General features: G+C 36.7%; 1 pseudogene; it reads left to right on the top strand.

The window, feature by feature from the left end:
- Window positions 1-13,993, top strand: part of LOC119513420 — a 42,152-nt pseudogene that overhangs the window by 11,179 nt on the left and 16,980 nt on the right.

The raw sequence follows: 13,993 nt of genomic DNA, 5'->3' as shown, positions 1-13,993 counted from the left end.
ATAATGAGGCTGCATGACCTTATGGCCCCCACATACTTAGCTTTTGTGGAACCACCACACTGACCTCCAGAAAGGATATACCATTCTGCCTGCTCATCAACAGTAGATAGATACATCCCTCTCTCCATGTTTTCTCCAACACTTTTACTCCTATTTATATTTTTTCCTACTATCTGACAGTTATATTCACATACCATACATTTATCCACAGTGTACAGTCAGTTGTTCATGGTGTCATCATATAGTTGTGTATTTATCACCACAATCAGCACTTGAACATATTGATTACTATGAAAAAAAGTTGATTTTTTTAGTGAATAATAAAAAAGATGATAAAAAGAAAAATAACATGTCATATAATATAATAGTAAGGACAGAAAACACCACCACCACTAAGAATCCCATATCCCTCCCTCACATCCCCCTTTCATATACATCCAGCTTTGGTATATTGCCTTTGTTACATTTAATGGAAACATATTACACTGTTACTGTTAACCATAGACTCCAGTTTGCTTTGGTTATGTTTTTTCCCAAGTACCATCAGTTTTTCAACACTGCATGGTTGATATCCATTTGTTTTCTCACATGTAAAAACATTTTTATATTTGTACGTTTAGTAAGTCATTGGCCACTCCAGTCTTTTCCAAGTAAAACAGTCCAGTCTTTATCATCCATCTTTACCTCTGGTGTCATACATTCCCCTATTCCTCCTCTTTCAGCTTTACACATAGACATCTTTTTTTGGTGTACTTACAATATTGTGCTGCCATTACACACTATTATGCTATCTATTTCTGGATCTATGTAATCAATCCTACTGAACATTCTGTAGTCCTTCAGCATCAAATACCCGATCTCCACCCTCTTAGCATTTCCTGCTGGCCTGTGTTGTCAGCTTTTAACTCTCGAAGTTTTGTCACTAATATTTGTTCATATTAGTGAGACCACACAGCATCCATCCCTTTGCTTCTGGCTAACTTCACTCGACACAATGTGCTCAAGGTTCATCCACCTTATTATATGTTCCATGTTTTTGTTCTGTCTTAGAGCTGCACGTTCCATCATGTGTATATACCACAGTTTGTTCATCTACCCATCTGTTGATGGATATTTGGGCTGCCTCCATCCCTTGGCAACTATGAACAATGTTGCAACAAATGTCAGTTTACAAATGTCTATTAGTGTCTTAACTTTCAGTTCTTCTGAGTATATACCAAGCAATGGAATAGCTGGGTCATATGGCAAATCTATACTTAGCTTTCTGAGGAACCTCCACACTGTCTTCCAGAGTGGCTGCACCACTCCACACCCCTACCAACAATGAATAAGCATGCCTCTTTCTCCACACCCCCTCCAGCACCAATTCTCTGCTTTTTGGATAATGGCCCTTCTGGTTGGTGTGAGATGATACCTCACCGTGGTTCCGATCCACACTTCCCAATAGCCAGTGAAGTTGAGCATTCCATCAGATGTTTTTGAGCCATCTGTATTTCCCCTTTAGAAAAGCACCTGTCCATGTCTTCTGCCCACCCTTCAACCGGATTGCCTGTCTTTCTGTTGCTGAGCTGTAGGATCCCACCACACATTAGGGATATTAAACCCCTATCTGATATGTGGCCTCCAAACATCATCTCCCACTGTGCAGGTAGCCTTCTTACTTTACTGACAAAGACCTTTGATGTACAAAAGTGTTCAATCTTGAGGCAATCCCATTTGTCTATTTGTTCTTTGGTTGCTCGCACCTTGGGTGTGAGGCCCAGGAAACCACCTCCCATCACAAGGTCTTCAAGACATTGCCCTACATTCTCTTCCAAGGGTCTCATGGTCTTAGTGCTAATGTTTAGGTCTTTGATTCATCCCAAGTCAATTTCCATATAATATGTGAGATAGGAGTCCTCCCTCATTCCCTTGAAAATGGGTATCCAGTTTTCCAAACACCATTCATCAAAGAGGCTGCCCTGTTCCAGCTGCCTGGGCTTGACTGCCCCATCAAAGATCAATGGTCCACAGATGCAAGGGTCTACCTCTGAACACTCAACTGGATTCCACCAGTCAGTATATCCATCCTTATGCCAACACCATGCTGTCTTGACCCCTGCAGCCCTGCAACATGTTTCAAAGTCTGGTAGTGTGAGACCTCCCTCCTCACCCCTCCTTCTCAAGATATCCTTGGCTATTCAGGGCACCTTGCCCTTCCAAACAAATCTGGTTATTGGTTTTTCTATTTCTTCAAATCAAGCCATTGGGATTTTAATTGGCATTGCATTGAATATATAAATCAGTTAAGGACATAGCATGTTCTTCCATTTTCTAAGGTCCTGTTTGATTTCTTTTAGCAGTTTCTCATACTTATCTGTGTAAAGGTCTTTTGTATCCTTCATTAAGTTTACTCCTAAATACTTGATTCTTCTGGTTGCTATTGTAAATGGAATTCTTTTCTTGATTTTCTCCTCTTGTTGCACATTCCTTGTGTATAGGCACACTACAGATATTTTCATGTTTACCTTGTAGCCTGCCACTTTGCTGCATTTGTTGACTAGTTCTAGTAGCTTTGCTGTATATTTTTCTGGATTTTCTACGTATAGAATCATGTCATCTGCAAATAGTGAAAGTTCCAACACTTCCTCTCTAACCTGGATGCCTTTTATTTATTTTTCTTGCCTAATTGCTCTAGACAGCACTTCCAGCACAATGCTGAATAACAATGGGGACAGTGGGCATCCCTGTCCCAATCTTGATCTTAGAAGGAAAGCCCCCAGTCTCTCTCCATGGAGTATGATGTCAGCCATGGGTTTTGCACATATTGCCTTCATCATATTGAGAAAGTTCCCTTCTATTCCTATCCTTTGAAGTGTTTACATCAGAAAAGGATGTTGAATTTTGTCAAAATGCCCTTTCTGCATTGATCAAGATGATCATGTGGTTCTTCTGCTTTGATTTATTGATGTGGAGTATTACATTAATTCATTTTCTTGTGTTGAACCAGCCTTGCATATCTGGAACAAATCCCACCTGGTTGTGTTGTATAATTCTTTTAATGTGCTATTGGATTCAATTTGCAAGTACCTTGTTGAGGATCCTTGCATCTATATTCATTAAAGAGATTGGTTTATAATTTTTTTTTTTTGCAGTATCTTTGATTTTGGTATTAGGATGATGTTGGCTTCATAGAATGAGCTAGGTAGCTTTCCCTCTTCTTCAATTTTTCTGAAGAGTTTGAACAGGAATGGTACTAATTTTTTCTTGAATGCTTGGTAGAATTCACATGTGAAGCCATCTTGTCCTGGGCTTTTCCTTTTTGGGGTCTTTTTGATGACTGACTCAGTCTCATTACTTGTGATTGGTTTGTTGAGGTTGTCTACTTCTTCTTGAGTCTATGTTGGTTGTTTCTGCTTTTCCAGGAAGTTGTCCATTTCATCTAAATTGTCTAGTTTATTAGCATATAGTTACTCATAGTATCTTCTCATTATCTCCTTAATTTCTGCAGGGTCAGTAGTTATGTCTCCTTTCCCATCTCTGATTGTATTTATTTGCATCCTCTTTCTCTCTCTCTCTCTCTCTCTCTCTCTTTCTGTCTCTCTTGTTAGCCTAGCTAGCAGTCCATCAATTTTATTGATTTTCTCAAAGAACCAACTTCTGGTTTTGTTGATTCTCTCTATTGTTCTCCTGTTCTCAATTTCATTTATTTCTGCTCTATTCTTTGTTGTTTCTTCCCTTCTGTTTGCTTTGGGGTTAGTTTGCTGTTCTTTCTGTAATTCCTCCAGGTGAAGAGTTAATTCTTCAATTTTTGATCTCTCTTCTCTTTTAATATAGGCATTTAGGGCAATAAATTTTTCTCTCAGCACCACCTTTGCTCCATCCCATAAATGTTGATATGTTGTGTTTTCATTGACATTTGCCTTAAGGTATTTACTAATTTCACTTATAATTTCTTCCTTTATCCACTGGTTTTCAAACACGGTGTTGTCCAGTCTCCAGATATTTGTGAATTTTTCAATCTTCTGCCTGTTATTTATTCCCAACTTCGTTCCATTATGATCTGAGATAGTATTTTTTATATCGATATTTTTAAATTTGTTGAAGCTTGCTTTGTGACCCAGCATGTGGTCTATCCTAGAAAATGTTCCATGAGCACTTGAGAAGAATGTATCCTGCTGTTGTGGGGTATAGTGTTCTATAAATTTCTGTCAAGTCTAGTTCATTTATCATTCAATTCAACATCTCTGCTTCCTTATTGATCCTTTCTCTAGATGTTCTATCCATTGATGACAGTGGTGTATTGAAGTCTCCAACTATTATTGTAGAGGTGTCTACTTCTCCTTCAGTGATTTCACTGTTTGCCTCATGAATTTTGGGGCATTCTGGCTTTCAGTATAAATATCTATGATTGTTATGTTTTCTTGATGAATTGACCCTTTTATTAATATATAGTGTCTCTCTTTGTCTCTTTTAATTGTTTTATTTTTGAAATCTAATTTGTCTGATATTAATATAGCTACTCCCACTTTTTTCTGGTTGTTGTTTACATGAAATATCTTTTTTCAGCCTTTCACTTTCAGTCTATTTTTGTCCTGTCAAAGTGAGTTTCTTGTAGACAACATAGAGATGGATCCTATTTTTTAATCCATTCTGCCAGTCTGTGTCTTATTATTGGGGAGTTTAATCCATTAACATTTTGTGTTATTACTGTAAGGGCAGTACTTTCTTCTACCATTTTATCTTTTGGAATTTATCTGCCATATCTTATTTTTTCCTTTCTCTCCTTTTACCTTTTCTAATAATCTTCATTTCTGCACTCTTCTCCAACTCTCTCTCTCTCCTGTCTTTTCCTATCAGCCTGTAGCACCACCTTTAGTATTTCTTGTAGCATTGGTCTCTTATTCACAAACTCTCTCGGTGTCTTTTTTTCTGAAAATATTTTAATCTCCCCCTCATTTTTTCAGGACAGTTTTGCTGGATATAGAATTCTTGGTTGGCAGTTTTCTCTTTCAGTATGTTAAATATATCGTGCCACTCTCTTCTTGCTTCCATGGTATCTGTGCAGAAATCCGTACATAGTCTTATGGAGCTTCCCTTGTACGTGATGGATTGCTTTTCTCTTGTTGCTTTCTGAATTCTCTCTTTGTCTTTGACATTGGACAATCTGATCAGTAATAGTCTTGGGGTAGGTCTATTGGGATCTATTTTGTTTAGAGTACACTGTACTTCTTGAATCTCTAATTTTCTGTCTTTCATAATTGTTGGGAAATTTTTGGTGAATATTTCTTCTATTATTCTTTCTACCCCTTTTCCCTTCTCTTCTCCTTCTGGGATACCCATATCACCCATATTCAGGCATTGTATGTTGTCACTCAGCTCTCTAAGACCCTGCTCATATTTTTCCATTTTTTTCACCACCTCTTCTTTTGTGTGTATGAATTCAAATGTCTTGTCTTCCAGTTCACTGATCCTTTCTTCTACCTCTTCAAATCTACTGTTGTGTCCCTCCATTGTGTTTTTCATCTCCTCCATTGTGGCCTTCATTCCCATTAGTTCTGTCATTTGTTTTTTCAAGTTTATGAATTCTTCTTTATGATCATCTTGTGTCTTCTTTATATTCTTCATCTCTTTTTCCATATCTTCCTTCAGTTCACTGAATTGATTTAGCATTAGTTGCCTCAACTCCTGTATCTTGGTTGAACTGTTAGTTTGTTCCTTTGGCTGATCCATATTTTCATGTTTCCAGGTATGGCTTGTTATCTTAAGTTGTCTAGGCATCTAATTTTCTTGATTAGTTTATTCTGGAGCTCATTTTCAGTCTTTTACCTATGAGTTTCTTGTTGGTTGGCTTTGTTCTCTGACCTCTGTTGTTCAGTTCATCTTATTCTAGACCTCTAACTTAGGTTCTATTTAGTTGATCAGAATTTTTCATCTCTTGATTTTCTATTTCTTGCCCTGCCTCTATGTAACCTTTTTGTGAGAGGGTCTCCTCAGATATGTTCAACCCCACTCAGATTTTCCCAGTCTAGAGAGGCCCAGGTCTCATGAGGACGGTGTATGGGTTTCCCTGAGAATGAGACCTCCTGTGAGGCCTTGACAATTGGTGCTTTTCCTCTCCTGTCTGGTGGGTGGTATTTGCCAGCCTACAGCTCCCCCACCAGTGTAAGGAGGTATGGAGACTAGTTCTCCTGGTGACTCTGATCCTGTCAGGGGTGTAGCTGACTGAAGCTGGAATCTGAATTCCAGCCCCTGGGGTCTGAGTTCCCAGAAGGAAAACTGCCAGTTGAGCTGGACCTCCCTCCACTCTCCTAATCCTAGGAACTCCAGTTTTCTTCCAGGGACACTCTTCCCTTCTCCCCTCTCCTCTTTGGGGCAACTCCAATTTAATTCCTTGGTAAGCCTGAGTTGCCACTTAAAGATGGTGGTAGAGACCTTCTTCAGAAGTGAAGCTGGAATTCAAAGAATTTCTGGGCACTCTGTCTCCCCCTAAGACTAGCCTTGTCCTTCAACATGGGCTTTCTGATAGAAAATGACCACATGTGTTACTTTCAGATTTAAAAAATAGAAAAGAAAAACAAGAAAAAAGAAAAAAAAAGGGAGTACCTTTTTAAAAGCCTTTCCCCAGCCTGGAGGTTTTGTCCTGTCAAAATAGAGCATTTAAAGATGTACTTTGGGCTATTGTCTGATAATTACTCTCCAACAGCTTCAATTCTGCCCCTGCTGGGGACAATTGAAGTGCAAAAAGATAAGGAGTCAGTAAGAAGGGAGAAGGGACAAAATGTGTTTGTGGAGGGGTGGAATAAAAAGTCTTTTTTGGAGCCTAGGAATGGGTGTCTGCTTTTATTTGCCCCCTCTTTCTCAGAGCCCAGTCCTTCTTTAGCACCCGCAGCTCCAAAAATTAGTAAATTAATTTGTTAATTAATTTCTGTAGGTGAGGCTGGGTTGAGCCCTCCTTCTTGCCCTCAGCAGATTGTTACTTTTTGTTTTTTTTTTTTTCCCTTTCAGGGAGCCAGCTGCAAGACAGTCTGTTGGGTCTGGGTAGGGAGGGGCGCCAGACCCCTGGTTGGTGGAACTTACAATGTTCTCTGCGATATCAGCTTTTCCTGTGATCCAAACTTGTGTCTGATATGTGACTGGTCACTGGAGACCCCCAAAACGCTGTTTCATATTGTTCTTTGGTAATTGCCAGCTGCTCTAGAGGAGAGACTAAATTACACACCTCACTTCTCTGCCATCTTGCCCCCTCATTGTAATGTCTTTTGAGGCATAAGTTTTTAATTTTCATGAGTTGTATTTATCTATTTTTGTTTCTTTTGTTGCGTGTGCTTTGGTTGTAAAATCTAAGAAACCATTGCTTAACACAAGGTCCTGAACATGTTTCCATATGTTTTCTTCTAGGGGGGTTACAACTCTAGCTCTTATATGAAAGTCTTTGATGAACTTTAAGTCAATTTTAGTATATAGTATGAGGTAGGGGTCCTTCTTTTTATATTTTTTCAAATGAAGATCCAGTTTTACCAGCACCATTTGTCAAAGAGACTGTTCCTTCCCTATGGAGTGGTATTTGCCACCTTCTCAAAAATCATTGGCCATAAATGTGAGGGTTTAGTTCTGAGTTCTCAATTTGATTTCTTTGGTCTATGTGTCTGTTCTTGTGCAAATACCATGCTGTTTTAATAACTGTGGCTTTGTATAAGTTTTAAGATCAGAAAGTGTGAATCCTCCAACTTCATTTTAATTTTTAAAGATGGCTTTGGTTATTTGGGTACTCTTAACATCCCATATACATTTGATGGTATGCTTTTCCATTTCTGCAAAGAAGGTTGTTGGAATTTTGATTGGGCTTCTATTGAATCTGTAAATTGCTGTGAATAAGCTTGACATCTTAATGATATTTGGTCTTACAATCCATGAACATGGAATATCCTTCCATTTATTTAGATATTTTAAAAATTTCTTTTTAGCAATGGTTTATAATTTTCTGTGCACAAGTCCTTTAAATTGTTGGTTAGATTTATTCCTAGATATTTGAGTCCTTTAGTTGCATTGAAAGTGAATTTTTTTCTTAATTTCTTCCTCAGGTTGTTCATTGCTTGTGTATAGAAAGACTACTTATTTTGGAGTGTTGATATTGTACCATGCCACTTTGCTGTATTCATTTATTAGCTTTAGGAGCCTTGTTGTGGACTTTTAAGGATTTTCTGTATATAGAGTCATATCAATGGCTATGGGGAAAGTTTTACTTCTTTTCCAATTTGAATGACCTTTATTTCTTTTACTTACCTAATTGCTCTGGAAAGAACTTCCAGTACAGTGCTGAATAACAGTTATGACTGATCTCAGAAGGAAAGCAGTCAGTCTTTCACTATTAAGTAGGAAGTTAGCTGTGGGCTTTTCATATATGCCCTTTATCTTATTGAGGAAGTGTCCCTCTATTCCTAGTGTTTTTATGAAGAAGGAGTGCTGGATTTGTCCAATGCCTTTTCTGCATCAATTGAGATGATCATGTGTTATTTTTTCCTTCATTGCATTAATGTAGTGTATTACCTTAATTGATTTTCTTACATTAAACAAACCTTGCATAGCCAGGATAAGTTCCACTTGATCAGGGTGTACCATTCTTTTAATATGCTATTGAATTTGGTTTGCTGCTATTTTGTTAAGGATTCTTGCATCTATATTCATGAGCAGTATTTGTTAGCATTTTTCTTTTCTTGTGGTATATTTAAGTCTTTGATATTAGAGTGATGTTAGACTTGTAGAATGAATTAAGGAGTGTTCCCTCCTCTTCAATTTTTTGGAAAAGTTTGAGCAGAATTGGAATTAAGTCTTCTCAGAATGTTTGGAAGAATTTCCCTGCGAAGCCATTTTGTGTGACCTTTTTCTCTAAGCCCAACTCAGCAAATAAATTCATTAACTTCCCTTTTCATTGTTGGGAGGCTTTTGATTACTGATTCAGTCTCTTTATTTGTAATTAGTTTGTTGAGATCTTCTACTTCTCTTTGAGTCAATGTAGGTAGTCTGTGTGTTTCTAAGAATTTGTCCATTGCATCTACTTTATCTAATTTATTGGTATACAGTTGTTCATAATATCCTCTTAAATTCACTTGTATTTCAGCAAGTCTTTTATGTATTGTCCCCACATTCATTTTTGTTTTTAGTTATTTGCATCCTCTCTTTTTTTTCCTTCATCAGTTTAGCTAAAGGTTTGTCAGTTTTATTGATCTTTTCAAAGAACTGACTTTTGCTTTTGTTTATTGTCTCTATTTTTTCTATTTCATCTGTCTCTGCTCTAATTTTTATTATTTCCTTCCTTCTGCCAGTTTTGGGATTAGTTTGCTTTTTTTTTTTTTCCTAGTTCTTCCAGTTTTGAGATTAGTTCACTGATTTGAAGACTTTCCTCTTTTTTTAATATTTTTTATTATGAATTTTAACATATATACATAATAGTGACAACTTTCAAAGTATGATTCAACAAGTAGATAGAGGACAAATTTAAAAGAATATCATGAGTCACAGTTCCACAACTTCAGCTATTTCCATTATTTGTGTTAGCTTTTGATTTACAGCTTGCCAAGCAGTTATACAGGTAATTTCAAAAATTGTTATGGGTTACAGTTCCACAGTCTCTGTTCCTTCCCCATTATGCAATATGAGGGATATACAGAAATGTGAAGACCTTCAAAGCACAATTCAGTGAGTAGCTACAGAGAAATTTCAAAGGATGTTATAGTTCATAGTTCCACTATGTCAATTACTTCCTTCCAGCTATTCCAACATACCAGAATCTATTAATATGTATAAATAATATTTATATAAAATTTCATTATTCATAGAACTTTGTTAAATCTTATCTTGTTTGTTGCTATCCGTTCCTCTCAATCTCTTTCTCCATCTTCAGGGGTGTCTAGGTAGTGAGCTCCCTAACTTGTTCATGTTGAAAGGGGGTTTCAACACTATGGGCTTCATCTGACTGTTGAACTTAAAGAGGCTGCTGCATCTGGGTTTTAAGGCTTGTCTGGCATAGGAACACTGGTGGATTTAAGATAATGAGAGATAAATCTTAGTGAGTCAATTTTTACGGAATCTCAGTTAGGGACCTAGATATTTGGGAACTACTTTTGGTAAGGGCATGGCATATCTTGGGTATTTTGGATGTCTAGCTGGGGTTTGCATGAGAGAAACCTACAGGACAGCCTCTTGACTCTTTTGGGGATCTCTGACACTGTGACCTTGGCTTCTTACCTTTCTTACCTTTCCTACCTTGGTCAAGTAGGCATTTTCAATCCCTTGCTGCCAGGGCCAGGCTCCTGTTTCATATTGCCAGGGAGATTCATTCCCCTTGAAGTCCTGTCTCTTGTGTAAGGAAAGTTAATGAATTTATTTGCTGAGTTGGGCTTAGAGAAAAAGTCCACATCTGAAAAACAAAAGAGGGTCCCTGGAGTTGCTTCTTAGGTATAATTATAGGAGAACGTAGCCTCCCATTTACTACCCTAAATGTCACAAGAGCAATCCTCCAATTGAGGACTTGATTTATTAATAGTCGGTTCCTAATTTCACTTATATATTCTATCCAAAGTTAGAATACGTCTTTCTTACATTATATTATATTGCATTTCTTACATTATATTATATTTCTTACATTATCTTCACTTAGATTTAGAATCTTCCTCACTCTCAACTTTACAAAATTATGACATAAAACATCCCAGAGCTCTTATCAGCTGCTAATTATTCATCCCTAGTATTAGTATACTGTTGGTAATGTATTCCTATTAAATACAGTCTATAATATGTAATGGGTAGCTTTGCAATACCATTTTGTTGTTAAGCTTCTGTATCAGTGTCATACCTTATAAGTATATTATGCGAACACTTATCTAGATTTGTGGTGCTTCTCTGTAGGTTACATGCCTTTAAACAACCATTTTCAAACATGTTTGCCTTCAATGCATCACTGATACTTATAGTCCAATTAAACAATCATAGTCACACCTGACAATTCCCAAATGATTCAGTTCACCCCCATTATTATATCTGCACATATTAGATTATGATTCCCCCTTCACTAGCTTCTGACCATCTCAAGTACTCTTATGTTTTACTTTATAAGAAATGTTGCATTTTTCATGGAGTTCACATTAGTGGTAACATACAATATCTCTCCTTTTGTGTTTGACTTATTTTACTCAGCATTATTTCTTCAAGGATCATCCATGTTGTCATATGTTTCATCACCTCATTCCTTTTTAATGCTGCATACTATTCCATCATGTGTATATACCACATTTTGTGTATCCACTCATCAGTTGAAGGATATTTGGATTGTTTCCATCTCTTAGCAATTGTGAACAATGCTCTATGAACATCAGTGTGCAAATATCTGTTTGTGTCACTGATTTCAGATATTCTGGGTATATACTAAGAAGTGAAATTGCTGGTTCATAGGGTTTCTCAATATCTAGTTTTCTGGGGAACTGCCAAGCTGTCTTCTAGAGTGGCTGTACCATTGTACAGTCCTATCAGCAATGAATAAGTGTTCCAATTTCTCCACATCCTATCCAGCATTTGTAGTTTCCTGTTTGTTTGATGGCAGCCATTCTTATTGGTGTGAGATGATATCTCATTGTGGTCTTGAGTTGCATCTCCCTAATATCTTGTGAAGATGAACATTTTTTCATGTGCCTTTCAGCCATGTGTGTTTCCTCTTCAGAGAAATGTCTTTTCCTATCTTTTGTCCATATTATAATTGGGCTGTTTGCACTATTATCATTGAGTTTTAGGATTTTTTTTCATATGCAAAATATCAGTCTTTTATCAGATGCATGGTTTCCAAATATTTTCTCCCATTGCATTGGTTGTCTCTTCAACTTTTTACAAATTCCTTTGAGTTACAGAAGCTTTTAATTTTGAGGAGTCCCCATGTGTCAATTTTTGTTTCATTGCTTGTGCTTTGGGTGTAAGGTCTAAGAAGCTACCTCATAATACTAGGTCTTGAGGAGGTTTCCCTACATTATCTTCCAGGAGTTTTATGGTACTATCTCATGTTGAGGTCTTTGATCTATGTTGTTAATTTTTGTATAGGGTGTGAAGTAGGGGGTCCTCTTTCATTCTTTTGGATATTGATATCTAGTTCTCCCAGCACCATTTGTTGAAGAGACTGTTTTGTCCCAGTTCAGTGGATTTGGGGGCCTAATCAAAAATCAGTCAACCATAGATCCGGGGATCTATTTCTGAAATCTCTATTTGATTACATTGATCAATATGTCCATCTTTGTGCCAATACAATGTTGTTTTGACTCCTGTGGCTTTGTAGTAGGCTTCAAAGTCAGGAAGTGTAAGTCTTCCCACTTCATTTCTCTTTTTTTCAGAATGTTTTAAGCATTTTGAGGCTCCTTTCCCTTCCAATTAAAGTTGAAAACTGATTTTTCTAAGTCTAAAATTAGGTTGTTGGGATTTTGATTGGAATTGCATTGAATCTGTAGATTAGTTTGGGTAGGACTGACATCTTAACAAAGTTTAGCCTTCCTATCCATGAACACAGAATATCTTTCCATTTCTTTTGGTCCTCTTTTATTTCTTTTAGTAAAGCTATGCAATTTTCTGTGTAGAGGTCTTTTGCACCCTTGGTTAAGTTTATTCCTAGGTACTTGATTTTTTTTGGTTGCTATTGAGAATGGAATCTTTTTCTTGAGTGTTTCTTCAGTTAGGTCTTTTCTAGTGTATAAGAACATTACTGACATGCACATTAATCTTATATCCTGCCACTTTGCTGAATTTATTAGTTTAAGTACCTATGTCATCAATTATTCAGGTTTTCCAAATATAAGATCATGTCATGAAAATAATGACAGTTTCACTTCTTTCTTTCCAATTTGGATGCCTTTTATTTCTTTGTCTTTCCAGATTGCTCACGCTAGAACTTCTAGGACAATGTTGAATAATACTGGTGACAGTGGGCATACATGTCTCATTCCTGGTCTTAGAGGGAAAGCTTTCAATCTCTTACCATTCAGGGCTTTGCTGGCTGTAGGTTTTTCATATATGCCATTTATCATATTGAGAAAGTTTCCCCCAATTCCTACCTTTTGAAGTGTTTTTATAAAAAGGATTCTGAATTTTGTCAAATGCTTTTTAAGCATCTATTGAGATGATCATTTGATTTTTCCCTTTTGTAATGTTTTGTATTACATTGATTGATTTTCTTATGCAGAACCACCCTTGCATGCCTCAGATGAGTCCCACTTGGTCAAGATGTATGAATTTTTTATGTGTCTTTGGATTAAATTTGCAAGTTATTTTTGTTTTTGTGGTTTTGTTTTTTGAGAATTTTTGCATCTATATTCATTAGGGAGATTGGCCTGTAGTTTTCCTTTTTTGTAGCATCTTTATCTGGTTTTGGTATTAGAGTGATGTTGCCTTCATAAAATGAGTTAAGTAGTGTTCCCTTTCCTTTAATTTTTTGAAATAATTTGAGTAGGAATGGTGTCGTTTCATTTTGGAAACTTTGGTAGAATTCCCCTATGAAGCCATCTGTCCCTGGGCTTTTATTTATAGGGAGCTTTCTGATGATTGATTGGATCACTTTACTTGTGATTGGTTGTTGAGGTCTTCTCTTTCTTCTTTGGCTAGTCTTGGTTGCTCATGTGTTTCCAGGAAATTATCCATTTTCTCTAAATTATCTAGTTTGTTGGTGTACATTTGTTCATAGAATCCTCTTATGATTTTAAAATTTCTTTGGGATCCACAGTAATGTCCCCCCTCTCATTTATTATTTTGTTTATTTGAGTCTACTTTCTTTCTGACTTTGTCAGTCCATCTAAGGGTTTGTCAGTGTTGATCTTCTCAGAGAACAACTTTTGGTTTAATTCACTCTCTCTTTTTTTCCCATATCATTTATTTCTGCTTTAATCCTTATTATTTATTTTCTTCTACTGATTTAGAATTAGTTTGCTGATCATTTTCTAGCTCCATCAGGTGTTCTGTTAGTACTTTGATTTTAGTTCTTTCT

This window comes from Choloepus didactylus, chromosome 2 (assembly GCF_015220235.1).
Source record: "Choloepus didactylus isolate mChoDid1 chromosome 2, mChoDid1.pri, whole genome shotgun sequence".
NCBI classification, from domain to species: Eukaryota; Metazoa; Chordata; class Mammalia; order Pilosa; family Megalonychidae; genus Choloepus; species Choloepus didactylus.
Note: the sequence above shows the minus strand (reverse complement) of the source record. Positions and strands in the feature narration are given on the sequence as shown.